This window comes from Thermobia domestica, chromosome 13, assembly GCF_964235325.1.
Source record: "Thermobia domestica chromosome 13, izTheDome1.hap1.1, whole genome shotgun sequence".
Lineage (NCBI taxonomy): Eukaryota > Metazoa > Arthropoda > Insecta > Zygentoma > Lepismatidae > Thermobia > Thermobia domestica.
The window spans coordinates 109,944,680-109,962,949 of NC_137466.1; the positions used below are offsets into that span (position 1 = coordinate 109,944,680).

An 18,270-nucleotide genomic window follows, 5' to 3' on the forward strand; every position below is an offset into this window, starting at 1 on the left:
TAAATTGTATTTCTAATAATTTAACTATGTATTACATTTATTATACATTCTAACTATTTGTTGCATTTATTGTACAAGCACGATCCAAAACCTTTTGCAAGTTACATACGACAACTTAAAGTAATTATATGTAATCACGAAGAAATTTTTGACTGTGATTGTATGATGCATAATAGAAGTAACTCTAAAATCTAATATTTACGTAAGAGTAAATAAGTAGATATTACGTTTCTAGTTTATTCATTGCACTAATTGTTTCTTTTTTTTCGCATAACATTTAAATTTATAAGAATTTTTGGCAAAAGAAATTTCTCGAATTTGCCAATTTATATTAATCATATTAAAATATCTATTTGTAACACCGAAAGTAGTATTACTTGCACTCTTAGACTTGAAGAATAAACGCCCATTAGCTAGAATATTATTAGTGTTGCTAATGCTATATAGATGCTAATCTCCAATGAAGTTTTCACTTGATTTTGTTTGAATTAATTTTGTTTCTGGTCTCTTACTGCATTTAGGTCTATCTTCCAATCAATCAATTTGATACATTAGGAACACGAAAATCTATGCGATTATTTTCTATGCTCGGTGCCATTTTTGGAAGAATTTACAAAAGAACCAATGGCAGAAACTTCAAGTGGAAAAGGGGTTTTCAAACGTTTTGATGTCTTATAAAGAGTACACAATCTATTTAAATTTGAATCAAATCGTAGAAAGAAAGATAAATGTTTTAGCGGTGTAAAATTTATACGTGGCACACGCACGAGTTATATCATATAACCGTGAAATATTTATAGAAGTAAATATTGGGAAAAGTGATCTCTTCACTGGGCAAGATCTTACTGATAGTTAAACTGTATAGTGGTATAGTTACTGCAATATCTATACAAACATAGCCAATTCTATAGTCTCTGCATTTGTCAATTGTTTTCAGATTCCTGCTCTTTGGAGCGCAAAGACAGAAAATAACTGCACGAATGAAATGTTACTTTGAAGTAGGTCCAACGAACTGTTCGGCAGAGGTGCAGTTGCTCCACTGAGACTTAAAAAAAATCACACAAAAAGGAAAGTTCACTGAGGCAAGAAGGTGCAAACTCTTGAAATAACTTTTAATTTTCATTATTTTTGTAGTATTCTATCACATTTTCCCTCACCCTCCATCCCAATACTAATATTTAATGTTTCAATTGAGTCGAATCGCAATTAATATCTTTAAGTGAGAAAAAACTACTCTCTTTTATGTAACCAAACGCAAGTCAGGCATTTATGTCACGTCTTCGGGAAACGCGTTTCCATGCAAATGCCGGAAGAACCAAATTGTCTGAGGTTGTGTGTGAATTCCAGTGGAGATTGATGGAAGGAAATGTCGATACGCTATGTGGAGATTTCTCACGAGCATCTCTCCTTTTCTTCGTGCCGTTGCTGAAGACGAAATTTTTCAAAGAAAATTTCTCGTCCTCTTCCATGGATCCGTGATCGAACGAAGGTCACTACCATCCCATCCATTTTTGTCCTTTTCTTCACAGAGAGAAGGTAGTGACGCAACTTACGACATCAACTGAAAAAAATGTTGGTGAGTACCTAAGCGTACAATTCATGTAGTGAAATTACTATTATTATACTTTTTGCCCTTGTAAGAACAAGACGGTGATGTATGACTAGGCTAAAATACTAAAATTTACATTTGTCTATTCTCGCTTCTCTAACTATCGTGGTTGATCAACAGTCTTCAAATAGAATATTAGCTGCATCCTTCGACGTTTATGTGATTTCCGGATTTCTATTGCGGAACTATTGTTTAGATAATCCTTATGGTTAAACTGATAGCTTTACTGCCCTTTGTGCACGAGTCTTGTGTCTGGGTTCAATTCTCGCTGATGTCATCATCTATGGCCCCGATGCTGAAAAGGGATGGTTAAACTCAAAAAAAAAAAAAAAAAAACAATAAAATAACTTTATTTATAAATTGTTTGTTGAAATTAAACTTCCTTTTTCAGCAACGAGACCATACGAGACGTGGATATATTCAGTTTAAGGTGAAATCCAAATCACCGTAATAAGTTTGCTCTCCCACCGAAACTAAGTACACCGAAGACGCACTAGCCACTAGATCAATGGAGAGAGTTTTATGAAATCAAGATAGCAACCATTTGACCTTTTCCTATAAATTTTCCCAAGAAAAACACTATTAATGTTGTAAGACTAAGTTTTCTATGATCTCTTTTGGTGGAAGACTCGTTTTTGTAAAAGATGGAAAAATACGATTTTCTAAGTTAAATAACATAAGTATTCGTTATAAGTCTCCATGAAGATATAGGATGGATTGAAAGATCAACACTTAAAAGTAAAGCAATGATAATACACTTATCATACTTCTTTTCCCAATTTTAGTGATTAGTTAAAGCACTTACGTAGACACTTCCGAGATCGGTCCGAAATAAGGTTTGGAAGAGCTAACAACTCGTGGTTATACTCTTCTAACGAATACTTTACTTTTATCATGTTACCATCAAATCACCAATAATAATCTATGCCAAAATAATTATTACCAAAAAATGAATTCAAATTACTAGTTATATTCCATATGAAAGATCAAACTGCTGACATTTTGATCTCCATAGTAGCATACTAAATATTGACATTTATCAATAATAATATTTAAAATAAATACTTAAGATCAAGAAAACATATCAATGTGTTATGTATCATATATTTTAAAGGAAAATTAGATAATACTTAATAATCTCTCACTTTGACACATCTGTACATCTTGTAATATTCACTAAATTACTGTAAATAACATTAGCACTGGTAAATTATTATCTATATTTTTTTTAAAAAAAATACTCGATTCCAAAGGCTTTGACCTGGACAGTTTTTGTTCGTACTTTTATAATTATTTGCTTCCCCTCTTCCTCTCGCTCTCTTCACACACACACTTATAATTTAGAATTAACAAATAAATCTTCTTTCGCATTGTAGTGATTAAAAGCTGTGAAAACAAATGGCGTATGGACTGAAATACTTCCTGCTGTTTCCTATATTATTACTGTTTATTATTTGGAACCGTTCGTATCCTAAGGATATGAGATATAGAACATTAAATGAAGAGTTTGATGTAAAACCTGATTTTTTTTTCTAGAGCTGACACCAGACGAAACACGTTCTTGTCTCTTCCGTTCTTGTTTTAGCTATTTTTTTATTAAATCAAAATTATTCAGTTTTGTTTCTTTAAACAACGGTTATTTATTCGTACAACGTTTTTAATGTTTACGTTGCATACCTTCATGCGTTTTATATGCATATTCTACTGAAAGCAAGCTTCAGTACAAACTAATTTCATGTAATTCTCTGTGTCCGCTTTTATTTTAACAGTTGTTTGTCTATCAAAAATCGGTCAAGCTCAATACAAAATAATCAGCAATAACAAAAAGAAATAAAAAGTACAGGCCACTGCAGTAAACTTTCTCGCTCTAATTTTTTAAACTAAATCGTGTTATGCTGTAGTTATTACTGAAACATTTATTTATGAAATACACACACACGCACGCGCGCTCGCGCTTAGTATCTCAAACCGTTTTGGAGATATGAAAAAATGATATATTGCTTAAAATTGCGTATTTATGTGAACTTTTTAAAACTGTCTTTGGTTTCTTTTGCTTCTTTAACATTACAACAACACTTTTTAGTAGATGCAATTCAATATGTTCTAGAAATTACATAATGTTGGAAACTTTACTTGTATTTACCGTATCTCCATAACAAATTTGAGATATCAAATTGCTGTAAACAGCTTTATAATATTTATGTGTATTGAAAACCATATAAACATATGTAATTGAATGGGATACTTATATAAACACGTGTTTGAAATAAAGGCTTTTGAAAAAAACCCAGATTTTTAATTCCTTGTGTGTTTGTTCCTATTCATTCGAAACCCATCATGTCATGATCATAGTATTGAATGCGCATCGCTCCGTCCGTTTCACTTGCATTATTATGGCTATAAAGGCCACCAAAATTTGGATATCTGTGACACTATACCGTCCTTAGTTTACAATATTAAATAATAAATATGATATTGTAAGTTTTTGCTTAATATATACACTTGAAATATGTAATAACCTGACGTATTGCCATTTAAAAAATACAACTTTACGTTGGGTTGGCAAAATTGTTAATCTGGTGGTATAATAAAGTATGTGGATAGTGCTCCCCTGAGGATATTTGCATAGTACAAAGTTTCAGTGTTTTGTATTTGTTAGTTCAAGATAAATGAGACACCCTATATATATATATATATATATATATATATATCTTTTTGTCTTTTTAATTTTTCTTTCTTATTTGCTGGAATAACAATAAACTAAGATGGTAACGAATTAATGTTTAGTTCTTTTTATGGGCAGGTAAACCGCATGAACGTGTGGGAAGATGATGTTCATTTGTTGAGTTATAAACGTGGTCTGTTCCATAAACAAAATAAAAATCACAGTTGGTTCTTCTTCTTTTATTATTATTATTTTCTTTTCTTGCTGTTTGATCTACCACACTATGCTTTACACTCTCAACTTTTCTTATTCTTTTGGACTTCTATTTTTGATTACGTCTCAGGTTAAGTACAGCCTTGTAAGCACTGCAACAAAACATCGTACGCATTTTCTTTATGGCTGGGGGTTTTGTTTGTTCTTAATAGCTTATACGTATCCGTAATGAACTTGTAGGTAAGTAATGAGAATAAATGTGCTTGGCCGCTGCCTCCGATATTGGCTAATGTGGCCAAAGCCCTTTTCTCTGTGCCTGTTCGGTATAGATATATCCAGGCTTCATTTTGTTCTCTCTCTCTTTTTAAAAAAGAAAACACTATACCAGTTAACTTGTAACGTTTTAATTGTTGATATAAAAAGAAGTTACCTTTCTATAAAGCCTGGTTTTGAGATTTTGCCTTTATTTTATATTGACGAAATGTATCCTGAATATTTATCCAGAAAAAAAAAGTGTTTGAGAAAAGTTAAACTGTTAAGAGATTTATATTGAATATTATCATATAATAAGTGACACAACAGGGTACACCGTGGTCCTGTAGTTAGAGCGTTGGACTCACGTCCCGGTCGGTGCTTCACCCAGCGTCGTGAGGAAAACTGGGTAGTCACGTGAATGAAAGACGTGACAGCCACTAGGTCTAGAAAGCTCCCGATACGCCGGTTAGTGACCACGTGCTCTTCGCTAGGCTGGACGTACTTCAGCCAGTCGCTGGCAGATGGCGTTGGAGCGGTTCAGGCCCTCAAGTGGGCTGTTGCAACCAAATGGTTTGGCTTTTTAAGTGATACAACACAAATGAGCTGAAAAATATTCAAATAATGAAGGTAAACCTACAATTCTAGGTTCGATTCCTAACTAGATCAATGATGTCTTTCTCCGTCTTTGTTCCACAAATGTTGCTAGTATGAATAAATGTGTATGGAATCAAATATATATGAAATTTAATACAGACTTGTTGACTTTAATTCATAATTGAACTTTGCCTGAAGTTCATACATTTTTCTCTGTCAAAACCATTAGAATTTTCTAAGATATAAGTTAGAAAAAGAATATATTCCAATACCAAAACAGAGAAACTACAGACTTGATTCATCTGGTTAAGTTATATTAATTCATCTGGCTTTTATAGTTTTAGTTGTTTGATAACTTCAATTATAAAAGTCCAAAGAAAATGTATAGGTAGATGATACATCAGATTTTGTAATTGTAAAATGCAACTAATAGATTTAGTTTAAAAGATCTTAATGACAATGTTTGGATCCTTCAGGAAACTTATATACCCTTTTCTGTAAAGAAAATTAATAAAAAGTAGAGTTTGAAGAAATTTTTAAAATATAGCAATCTCTACTGGTATTCTTGTCATAGTGATCTTAAATTTTACAAATATCAGTAACAAAAATCTAGCACGAGTTTGCAGTTTTAACTTTTCCAAAGTGGTGTATAAATAGTATATGGATTCTCCAATATTTTTGTCATCATTTTATTAAATAAAACATTATAATATTAGTATTATCTGACACATTACGTAAATAGTTATAGAAGATAGACCATCTATGTGTATTCATTTATGACTGTATTTTAGGACACATTTTATCTTAAAACGTATGGTGGAATGAACTCTCGTACATAAACGTATTCAATTCGTAACATATATGTGTATAGCATTTTGTGCTTTCTTTAGATTAAATTCTAAATTTATGTGAGATATGCATAGAGTAGATATAACGTTAAATTATTGTCATAAATTTCAATGCACATATAAAAATTTCTTGTCACAAGCATTATTCATAGTATATATGTAGGAGCTATGGATTTCGACATCCAAACGATCTTTTCACTTTATATCTTCGTGAGTTGGTTTCCTTCAGATGTCTCTCACTTCGGAGAAAATAAAAGAACTTCGTGATATGATGACATGGAAAATAATGTATAAAAATGTAGATAAGAAAAAAGAAAAAAGCATCAATAAAACTAATTCTCATCATCGGCATCGATTGTAGTTCGTGTCTTTACAGAAATGAGCTACTTTTAATTTTTATGAGTTGACCTAAAATGAAAGGTTTTCCGAAACAGATTTTGTTATTTATGTGTTTGTATGTGAACTGTCGATTGATGGTCTATTGGAACCTAAATTTACAAAGTATATGGTATTGTGAAATATGTTTCATATCTGGTGTAGCATTTGTTGAAATAAAATTAGGAAAGTAATATCTGAGAAGATTGCATGTTACTAATAAGTTACTATATCTATTTTCTGTCTAATAAATACATAGATGTGGATAGGTTAGATGTAATGTTCCGTTGAAATACAGGGTTATTACAAATGACTTGCCGAGGTTTAAAATTATGTAGCTCCAAAGTTGTAGATTAAACTGTTTTGAACGAATATATATACCTCACATTATTCACATCCGCACATGCAAACTTCCTTGTTACAGTACAATTCCCGTTCCTAAGATTACGATTTCGAAGCTCAAAAAATTTTGTATTTATATTATGGAAAGTATTCATCTGTTGTTACAAAACAGAGCACATTTCAAAGACATGATCTTTACCCTTAGAGTGTAAGTTGAAGACGTTGTTTACGAGTCTACACTGCTAGAAACATTGACTGAGCCTAGGAATTGCATTATCTAGGTGACCATTAACCGACACATGCTAGCTAAAACATGCCCATGGATCAAACTAGACTTTTTACTAGATGCATGCTGCATGTCAGAAGAAATACAAGAGCCCTCTCACTGATATAGTGGCTAGCGCACACGACTTTAATACATGTGGTTTCAGGTTCGATTTTCGGTGAAGAAGCATTGAACACGCCACACTGCTTCGGATTTCACCTTAAATTATGGGTTCCCACCTCATATAGCCTTGTCTCTGTTAAGGGACGCTAAATTTCAGTAAATGAACAACAAACAAAAGAAGAAATATCGAACATTTACTCATGGTCAAAACAGAAGGTGTCACTTGCTTTATTATCTTTTGTTCGATATTTTATAAGTAATTCTGGAAATAGAAAGTTTTGTTTTTAAACGGCGAATCGTTCTATATTATAAATTGCATTTTAAGCCTGAATCTTGCAAATGCGGACTAAATGACAAGAATTAGTTTTGTATTGTTACAGAGAATATATTTTCTGAAATATTTATTTACTTATAAAAAATATGTAATAAATGATTATGAGTATATTTATTTTGAGATTCGTTCCCATTATAACTAGACAATGATACGAAATTTGACTAATTTTTCATTTATATGACTCAGTCTGATTTATCTCTATCTTAAGTTAAGTGTACTTTATTAACTCGCAACTGAACCAGTGATATCGAACTTAAAAGATGCTTAGCTCTAAAACGAATGCAAAAAAAAAAAAAAAAATCATTAAAACTCCCTAAATTTCAATCCAGCATTACTTAAACATAACCTTCATTTTTCATCATTTCATGTAATGTGTAATGAATTCAAAACATGCAGATACTTACAAAATCAATTGAATTAATAGATGTTTTACTTACAAAACGTTTCTGGAATAAGTTTGGACCATATTGTTATAACATATTATACGTAAATACGTAGTATCATGATGTAGTGAGGCAATAAAATTTGGTGTATGAAGATTGTATTTATGTAGAACCTACCATCTTGCTTTCTTATACTTGATTCGTATGTTACAACGTTGAAAGTACTTCTCATGCAGAAAAAAAAAATACTTCTCATGGACTTCAAGTGTAGTTTACTTTTGTCCAGCGACAATCATCATCTTTTTGGATCATTCTTTGAAAGTAACAACTGTAAAACCATAGATTTAGAATTTAGTATATAATTTTCTCTTAATTCCAAATTATTATCATTTCCGACCAATTTTCAGGAAGATTGCACGTAAAGTTAGATCTGATACCACTACGACCATTGTATCAGATTCTTTTGTTTATTCTCGAAAACATATCTTAGAAGGTTTGCATTCAAACTAATCCTACTTATAATATAAAAACATTCTTTCAGTAATGCCAATATCATGGAATATTATGCAACCTTTCTTAAGAGATATGTAATGTTGGTTGTATAAACAAAGGGGCACAATGAGAATTCCTGATAAACGCCGAACGTTTTGGTGGCGGTGCATCACGATAATTCCTAATAGTAAACAGTCATGCTAATATGATAGATGTCACTGTATGCGCTATCACTTGCCTGCCTGTCGCTAATAGATGTCGATACTTGCAGGATTGTTATGAATGATGAAGACTTTGAATAACTTCATAAAAGAATGCGGTATGGAGTTTTGGTAGTTCGTGGAGCAGCTCAAAATAATAATAATAAACTAAATAAATTTGATAAATATAAACAATTAGAACTTTTAACTAAGCATGCTTTTAACCAATAGTAGAGCGGACATGAGCTCAATATCTAGTAAATTTTAATTATTTAAAGTAATTTTTATGTAATAGAAATACAAAACAATTTAAGCCATGATATGAATGTACACTGTTTGAGAAGACACATTTTCTCCTATAATTAAACATTTAGTCAATAATTTCATATAGACAATGTTTACGAAGCCGCAGGATTACTCATTCTACAACTGTTTGACAAAAGAAACCACGTATATGCAATATAATGACGTATACACTTGGTCAATATGGAATTTTCTAATTTTAAAGTGAAAGGAAAAGTGGATATTGTCCTAATAGAATTCTTCAGAATAATGACAATTTTCAAACACTCACTAACGTCTAATTTTAATAATACCAATATGGCAAATATAAGTGCAAAAGCGGAACCAAACTTATATAGGTTTTGGTTTACACAGTCAATGGAGATCGTGACGTCACTATAAAACAATTTATGAAGAAGAGTTGGAGGAAAACAAGAAGAAAGAAAGATAAAACAAGCTATTCCAACGACCTTGAAGGTTGAAGAAGAACTTGTAACAACCTTTCTCCCTCCTCCACAGACTACTCATCCTTTAGATTTTTTTCTTTCTTTTAATCTAGCCACACACGCAAATGAAAAAAAAAAATCATACAGAACAACCTGGCTACATTGCAGGTTTCCACTTTTTTATTTGCTTACCTCTCTTATAATAATCAGCGTCCTTTCTTGTTTAGTATAATACACAAAAGAAAAAAAAAGAACATCAATATTCCACCTACACTTCAGAGGCGGTAGTTATAGTAATGACATCAGCGATTCCATGGTCTGTCAAAATGGTATAAAGCCGTTCTTTAGCCACTAAAATGAAGATGAGTTCAGCCTATGCGGCAATAAATAGCGCAGATGGCGCTTTTGAGATTGTATTGCTTGCTTCACTGGTCAAAAATTCAATATTACGCAATCCATCTCTTGTTTATTATTTGTGGTTTATGCAGCAGATGGCATATCTTTCGATTTTCTTTTGTTTTGTGTAACCTTCGATTATATTACTGTACTAATAGATTTTTGCTTGTTCACTAATAACAAAGGGAAGGAATCGAAGAAAAGTTACTGCCAAATCTAGAAAACATTCAATCAAAAATTTTCTTATAGGCATTATATCTGGAGAACTACATATAGTATAGCCAAACCCAAACTACCACTCAACTCAGTATGATGTGTTTATTCCGTAAAAAATACGAAAACTCGATTTAGGGACCGTTCAAAAATTTTGTGGCCCCTGATCCAAAAAAGCACCAAAAGATCCAATATATTTCAATCAAAAATAATCTTGTACGTCTTATATCTGGAGAACTACATATAGTGTAGCTAAATCCTAACTATCACTTAATTCAGTATGATGTGCTTATTTCGTTTAAAAAAAAAAAACAAAAACAAAAACGAAAACTTGATTTAGGGACTGTTCAAAAATTTTGTGGCCCCTGATACAAAAACTAATTATTCACCAAGATCGCACTCTTTTGATGCATTTTTTGATCACTCCTAAAATTCTTGACCAAGATCGCCATCATTTGATCCATTTTTTAAAAATCATTCCTGACATTCATGTTCTCTAATTAATATGGTAAGAAATGTATTAATAGCTTTTATTTCTATTTTAAGAACCGTACACATTATACCATGTAGGACTCTATTAGGTGCTGAACGTACCAAGGCAGGTATATTAGTCAATCAGTATTTACTTATAAAATAAAATGAAAGTGTTCAAATCCTGTTTGCAGTGATTGCTGTGACTTTGCAGTGATTTCTTTATTTTCTCACAGTTAACTACTCTATCCAAATGAACTTGTACTTGATCATTTGTGTGAGGCTTCATGATATATTCCTGCCATATGCCTCTTTATAATCTCATTAGTTGCTTTGTTATTGTTTATTTCTATTTGCCTTCTTTAGCTTCATTGACAGTTCTGTTTATAAAAAGATCATTATCATTGTAAAGATAATTTTGATACTGGCAAGCTCTACATAAATGAACATTTTCATGCACTAGTCTCCTAATTCCCATCCATCTCCTTAAAACAATTCTCTGTAATACCATCAACCAATGACCAATTTATCGCAGCCATTTTTCTTCCACATCTCTCAGATTTCAAATTCTCCCCAATGTTCTAGGAACTTATATTTCTTCTTTTATTAGGAAAACAACTGAAGTCAGAACATTTGCAGCATATAATACATCAATTTAATTACTTTGAAATGTTCAACAAAATATGTGGAAACACTACAACCACGAGAAAATAAATTTAGACATTAAGTGAGCAACAAATGACATAGGAAGCAACTTACAGAGAGATTGTGTATGCTGAAATCAATCAGGAAAGATGAATAAAAAATAGGTGCAAAACATAGTCTACTACTCTATGACGCCTTGGGGTTAGCGAAGACCGTTCATGAGTAACCTATTCTATATGCATATGAACAGGTATGCATCTCATTTTAGGTTAATTACAGTAACAAAACTCACTTTCTTTACAACGACTATTGAAGACTTTCTTCCTTGTTCGTTGAACTCTTTCAAAACACTCTTCTCCTTCGTTCTGTACTTCTGAATACATTTGCAAGAACTTCAATCTGTAGAACTGCATAACCCATAAACTTATCCATATATGACTCACGCAACGAACATAAAAAATAAAGAGGGAACGCCTATTCTCATCAATCGCTTTTCCTACGAGTGCTTCACTCCCTCTCATTGCCACTGACGACTGCTAGCTAACATCATGTTTCGCATATCAAACAACAATTCTTCTTTTTTAAGTGTACCTCTATGTACGTAAATGTACATCTCATGTTTTAGAGAAAAAGCACAAAAACTGTGCAAGGGTGATAAGCATAAATTCTAACAAAATCGAATCTAACGTGCATACCTAGTGGCTCTGTATCGTCTTTATAGCCGCCTAAATGTATTAAAATGGAAGTAGTTAAACATTTTAGTGTTAGCATGAAGGTTGTAGGAATCTATACAAGTAAGCATAGCAAATAGTAAAGGAAGAAATATATGATACCTTTCATACGATCGTTGAAATCTCTAAGAGGTCAAAACTAAAATTTCGTATGCATATATTGCTTTACTCAATAAATGTTAAGTATTTACTATTAACTTGCGACTAATTTTATTTATGGGTATTACGTAGTAAACTACTCTTTCTGCAAATAAATTAATAACAACACATTTTGAAAAATAATTATACAAATCTATTCAAGAAAATCACATATTTGTAATCTTCATTTACCAGTAAACCTCCCTTATTTGAAAAATAAAGTAGAGAATATTTTAGGGAAAAAAGAAAGTCACAATAAAAAAGTTTCCTAGAAACTCCAAGTTTAAAATTTCAATTCGTTAAGTGATATACGGTATATGATAAGTCTATATAAATTCCAATGGACAAAGAAACGTTTAAAATTCACTTTTGTATGCAGACACATGATATACGTACCAGTACCTTAATTTCCAATTTCTAGAAGAGTTTATTCACAATTTTCACTGCCTCAAAAGTAAAGACCCAAAACACACGTACTCTAAGGAGCCAATTTATCATCTCTTTCTAACACGACATTTATAGAAGAAACTTATTCTTGATGAGAAATGAAACCATAATAATGTGTTCTAATTATTTGGCTGCTCGAGAGCCCCTGTGTGGAAAGTGCTAAACAGACGTCAAATGTAAAAATTCGTATGCATTATTGCATTAAAAAAAACACAAAAATGATAAAATCTCTGCACTCAATCTTTATATGCAGTCTTATGGACAGTTACCGGCATACATTCTTTAGGGACTTCAGTTTTTCTTCGAAGTATTTAGACAATTTTTAGTCTCCGAAATCCAAGAAACAATTAGTGGAGGAAAAGCATAAGACTTTTTTAAAAATACAAACAATTTTAACGGTAGAAATTAATGATGTGCTTAAACTGGACTACTCAGTGTTCGATCTATAGGCAAAAAGGAGATATTGTTAAGATGTTCCCCTCCTGAAAAGTTTTCTCGAATGCTGGTATCCAAAACATAATCTTAGTATGGTGAGTTATGGTGATGACAGTAAAGTATCCCCTTTTTATGAGTATTTTATAAATCTAGACTTGTTCTATCAATTTTAAACGTCAAATGTTCAATTAAAAATTAAAGATAATATAGCTTAAAAGTTGTTTCAATAAACAACTAGATTATTACAGGCTCAAAGACAATATTCAATCATCTGCGCATATTATATTTAGAGATTAATGTCCGTAAGTCCTTGGGAAAATCCCATCTTATTCATAGAATAGCTCTCTAGCATTACGATGAGCATTCTGTTTGGCTGCCAAGTTCCACTCTATTCTTGTTTATTTTTCGTGCAAATGTATGTCCATAAGCACACTAGTATAGCTAAATCAGTAGTGTAACCGGAACGAGAAAACTTGCTATGATAATAATGTTTCGATTGACGAAAAACTATTCAGTATTTTAAAAATCTTCAAAAAAGCTTTACTATTACAAAACGGACTCCAAACAATAATTATAATGAACACGGCTGTAAAATATACCTAATGATTATGAGAACGCAGCTTTTAACATATAATTATTTTATTTTGCTCCGCGGAAGGGATCCCATCCATTTTCTCGTGTGGCCGTGTTGCTGAGCTAAATCACGAACACACAACAAAATGGCTACAATGATGCCTAACTCATTATGATAATTGAAATATGTAGTGAAAACTTAAAAGCATGAATATTGAGGGTTAAAATCTTCGTATGATGCGTATTGGGTTTATATGTGTGTAATTCAAAATAAATTTTTATGCTTCAGCAGATAAGCTTTGACGTGATAATCTGGGCTTATCGTATATCTTGATATTTAAAACCACTACATAAAGCATAAGTTCGCCCATTTTCGTTGGTTGGTTGTTTGAATTGGCGTCTGTCGTCCCTTTCAACACCGAGGCTATATGAAACGTGAACCTAGAGCTTCAAGCAGATTCCAAGCCTAATGAACTTCCACCGGGAATTGAATCTGGGTCTTCAGTGCTTAAGGCGAGTACACTAACCATATAGATACAAGAGGGTTGACAATCATTTTATACCTGTATTAAATATGAATGCGTATTATACCACACTACGTCGTTAACACTACAATTTTGACAACAATTAATTGTTCACTTATACACACATATTTCATATGTTTTATGCCTTTAGAAATTAAAATAAACCATGCGGAACCGTTTTCCCATAAAAAGAAATATCCATATGAATAATGAGGATACCACCTAACACCAACACCAGGAAGTAATTTTCTTAGACAAAAAGATGTGACAATGCCCTGATAATGATGACAGTGACTCAAAGCCCTTTAAAAAAAGATTAACAAAAAAAAATGAAAAGCTGTCGAGTGGGTAGAAAATTAATTTGTATTTTTAAGTACTATGATGATGAGGTAGTTGTGCGTACATGTTCATACCATTACTTACTATAGGAATGTCCACACAGTTGTTAAGTAATGGACTTTTGATTTAATGGGCGAGAAAACAAGCAATTAGAATTCGCCTTCATGGTAGAAGGCACTCGTAGTACGTATATTTTTTCGCACATACTATTTCAACAGCATTTTATTCCACTTAAAAAAATTTACTTGTGGCTGTGACACAATGATGTACAGTAATGTACACGAAAATTTAGTTACGAATCCCTTTCAAAAGCTCTTTACGCCCTCATGTCTAAAGGAATTAGATCAAATATAGGCGCAGTTGAAGTCTTTCTTGAAAATATATAGGGTTATTCAAAAAGCGCACCGGTTTTGTTAAATCAAATTATGACATTTATTTTTTTCAAAACACACTAACAAAATTCATAAATATGTTCATCACACATTCCGATTTCAGATATGGTGAATGACGTCGGGTGTATGACCTCCTCTACTGCGCTGGCATGCAATAACTCTGTTCGTGAAATTCGCTATGACTGCCTGACAAGTTTCCACTTGGATTTCGCTGACAACTTATCGAATATCCTATTTTAATTCACGGATGGAACGGGGTTTATTTATATACACCAATGATTTAAGAGTAACCCAAAGAAAGAAGTGACAAGGAGTTAGGCCGCATGACCTCGGGGACGATTGCACGTCAGCATTACGCGCAATGAGGCGATCCGGGAACCGCTCTTGGATCAATTGGATTGTTTCGCGGGCAGCATGGTAGGTGACACCATCTTGCTGAAACCATTACTCCTGAGTGTCTATTCCATTGAAATGAAGCCACAAAAACTCTCTTAATATCGCACGGTATCGGTTTCCATTAACCGTCACAACTTGTCCTGCCTCATCTTTAATAAATAAATAAACAAATAAATAAATAAATAAATACATAAATAAGGGCTCATTATGCCGCCCGCCCAGAAGCCGCACCAAATTTTCACTCGTTGTGAATAGTAAACTGCTCCATGGCTAAACACAGGCTGCAGATATGTCAGAAATTCAGACTAAGGCGACAATCTGAATATTTGTGGGTAGAGCAATAATACAAAACAATGTCAACAACCAAGAAACAAATTATTGCAGACGAAATAGAATCGGCGCGCTTTTTAAATAACCCTTTAATACATACGATATAGTACAAGCAAAAATCTTCTAAAAGCAATTTGTATAATAGTGGAGGATATACAATAGCTCTTCCTCAACTTTTATAATACGTATCCAGCTTTGCTGTCCACAACCCCACTACAACCCTAAACTTCTCTATTTGGAATTCTTCGTGGACTCTGGATCCATATCTCGGACATTGTACTCTAGTTCCTTTCTTCCTTTTAATCTAATATGACTGAATACTAATACATATTTAGGATATAAAGATGTCAAAGACTTTTTTAAAAAAATCAATTACCCTTGATACAGTAGTAATGGATTTAAAGTTGTCTTAGTACCATGTGCCAGGGCCGGTGGAGTGGTCCTGTAAACCAATTCTCTTGAAGGCGAGATTGTGTGGTGGGGGAACGATCCTATATTGCATCATGGTCTGTGCATTCGCCAACTACACCGAATTGAAACCGCGTCGTGGTTCGAAACCTCCGTCAATAGTAAATAACGTTCTTTATAATAACGGTGTTACATATGGATGCAAAACACAAAAATTCAAGCTCTTGATACATGTCAACGTTTCTAAGTACAAATATTTAGGGATGGTCAAACTTTTCCGGAATCCGGATTTCGGGGGAAAAAATTAAGAATTTAGAAATATAATGCCAATTATATAAGCGGAAAATAGTCTTAAAAGTTGGGTCTTGCAATTAAACACGCAAGCATTAATATTTTTATGATAATATTTTTTTACTTTAGAACTCTTGTTTTGTTATATCTGTATTTTCATATAATAAATTCAATCTGATGAAACTTTTGCATTGTTTCATCAAACTCATTTCATTACTCATATCCAGCAAGTTGACAAGTTTAACTATAATTAAACGGAAGATTTTTTTATTATGTAATATAGTACACTTTGAGCACATGTAATAATGAACTTTTGTTCAGTAAGCTCTTATGCACTGATTGTTTCTTTATAATTTGACACATAAGTTTATAATGTTTTCTATTTTTTCATTTTCATTTTTTAACTTTGATTCTGTCTCAATGGTGGAAATAAGGACCCCTAAAAAGCATTATAACTAGGTGTAACCAGGATGTGGAGATGTCAAACAAAGAAGCATCAGATCATCGTAGCAAAATTATAGACAAAAAAAGATGGTGGCGTAATTTTAGAAGCGGAAGGAGCAAAAAAAAACTCAAATACCTTGAACCCTGTCTGTGTTTGAATTATGCTCATAAATGTCCTGTTCGTGCCTTATGTGGATTGCCCAATAAATGTAAGGCTCACATATTTGCACTCAAGAGACAATTTCTTAGAAATACTCCGAACCAAGTGAAAGTATGAATATAGGAGTAAGTACATGTATATTATATAACAACTTGAAAAAAATATTTTTTGATTTAGAATTCATAAGACACTTTTCTTTTATTCCTTTGTATCAATGTTCTCCGATTTATTATATTCAACATTCATACACAATTCCCACAGAAAAGCGATACTGTATGCCGTTTGAATAATTTTAAGGTTTCTCTACATATTTTGTATGCGTCCCTTTTTCTCTTCTTCCTTTCTCTTTCTCTGTGCCTACGTGTACAGTATATGTGTCTACGTGTGTTGATGAAGATAAATATGTTGTCAAATGGTGATGAAAGCCTATGTCAAGTTGATGCATTGGATAAATAAAATTTTGCATTGAACTGGGAAGTAGAGAAAATATAATCCTACCAAGAAACCTATTGCATCTATACAGGTATGTGCTTCTTTGTTGCATTGAATTACTTGTAGACATAATGAGAAGTACAGTAAGTGAATAAACATAGCATAATACCTACTGTAAAGACAAAGGAATCCATAATTAGATCCATAGGCGAAATTTGGATGGTAAGCAGGTTTGATTAACTCTCCAAACAGTCTTTTATGATTTTCTGATCTAATATTGATCAGATTAGAAGTACTTGTAACATTTTAAAGGGTAGTTCAAAGTATTAACATCATCTGATACAGCACTACAGATGTTGAAAACAATTCTCTCTCTTGCAGTTCGATATAAGAGTAAAAAGTACAATAATCTGACTAAAATTTCTTTCTCTGTATCTTGACATACCGAAACAAATCAAGTTTTTTGCATCTATGGTACATAATAGATTCGGCTATGCTTCATTAAGCTTGATAGAACTTAATCTCTTACAACATTTAATTATCAATATGTACAGTACTATATGTACCCCAACACATTTGAGTAAACGTTTATTTGTGGTTCTTTTATATTATAGGTGCCATCAAAACGTTATTTACTTATGCATTTCACACATCAAACAGCACATGTGTATACTCATTTATTTATTTATTTATGTAACAATCACCAGATAGAGCTCAGAGGCCATTTCATATTGGATAACAACAATACCAATGGAAAAGATTAGGGAAGATTGCGACCAGGGTCTGTTTAGTAGGTCCATCTCGGCATTTGTCTAGTATTACTGAAGAAAACCCCAGTCAGGATGGTCGGCAGCGGGAATCGAACCCACGACCTCCCGAATACGAAGGCAATTACAGTATTGAATAGGTTTGGAAAATAAATATGCAATCAAACATTACTATACGAGATGTGAATATATAATTTAAAATGAGATGCAAACTATGTAAACTTACACTGTAATCAAATCCAGAGGTTATATACAAAAGGGAAGACCGTATATCATTTAGCCACGAAAGAGTTCTCAGGGGATTTAATAAGC

General features: G+C 32.5%; 1 protein-coding gene across 2 annotated transcripts in view; it reads right to left on the reverse strand.

Annotated features, from left to right (window-relative positions):
• pio (zona pellucida domain-containing protein piopio) overlaps nucleotides 1–18,270 on the reverse strand; it is a 254,041-nt gene that overhangs the window by 48,675 nt on the left and 187,096 nt on the right. The gene's annotated exons all lie outside the window — the stretch shown is intronic.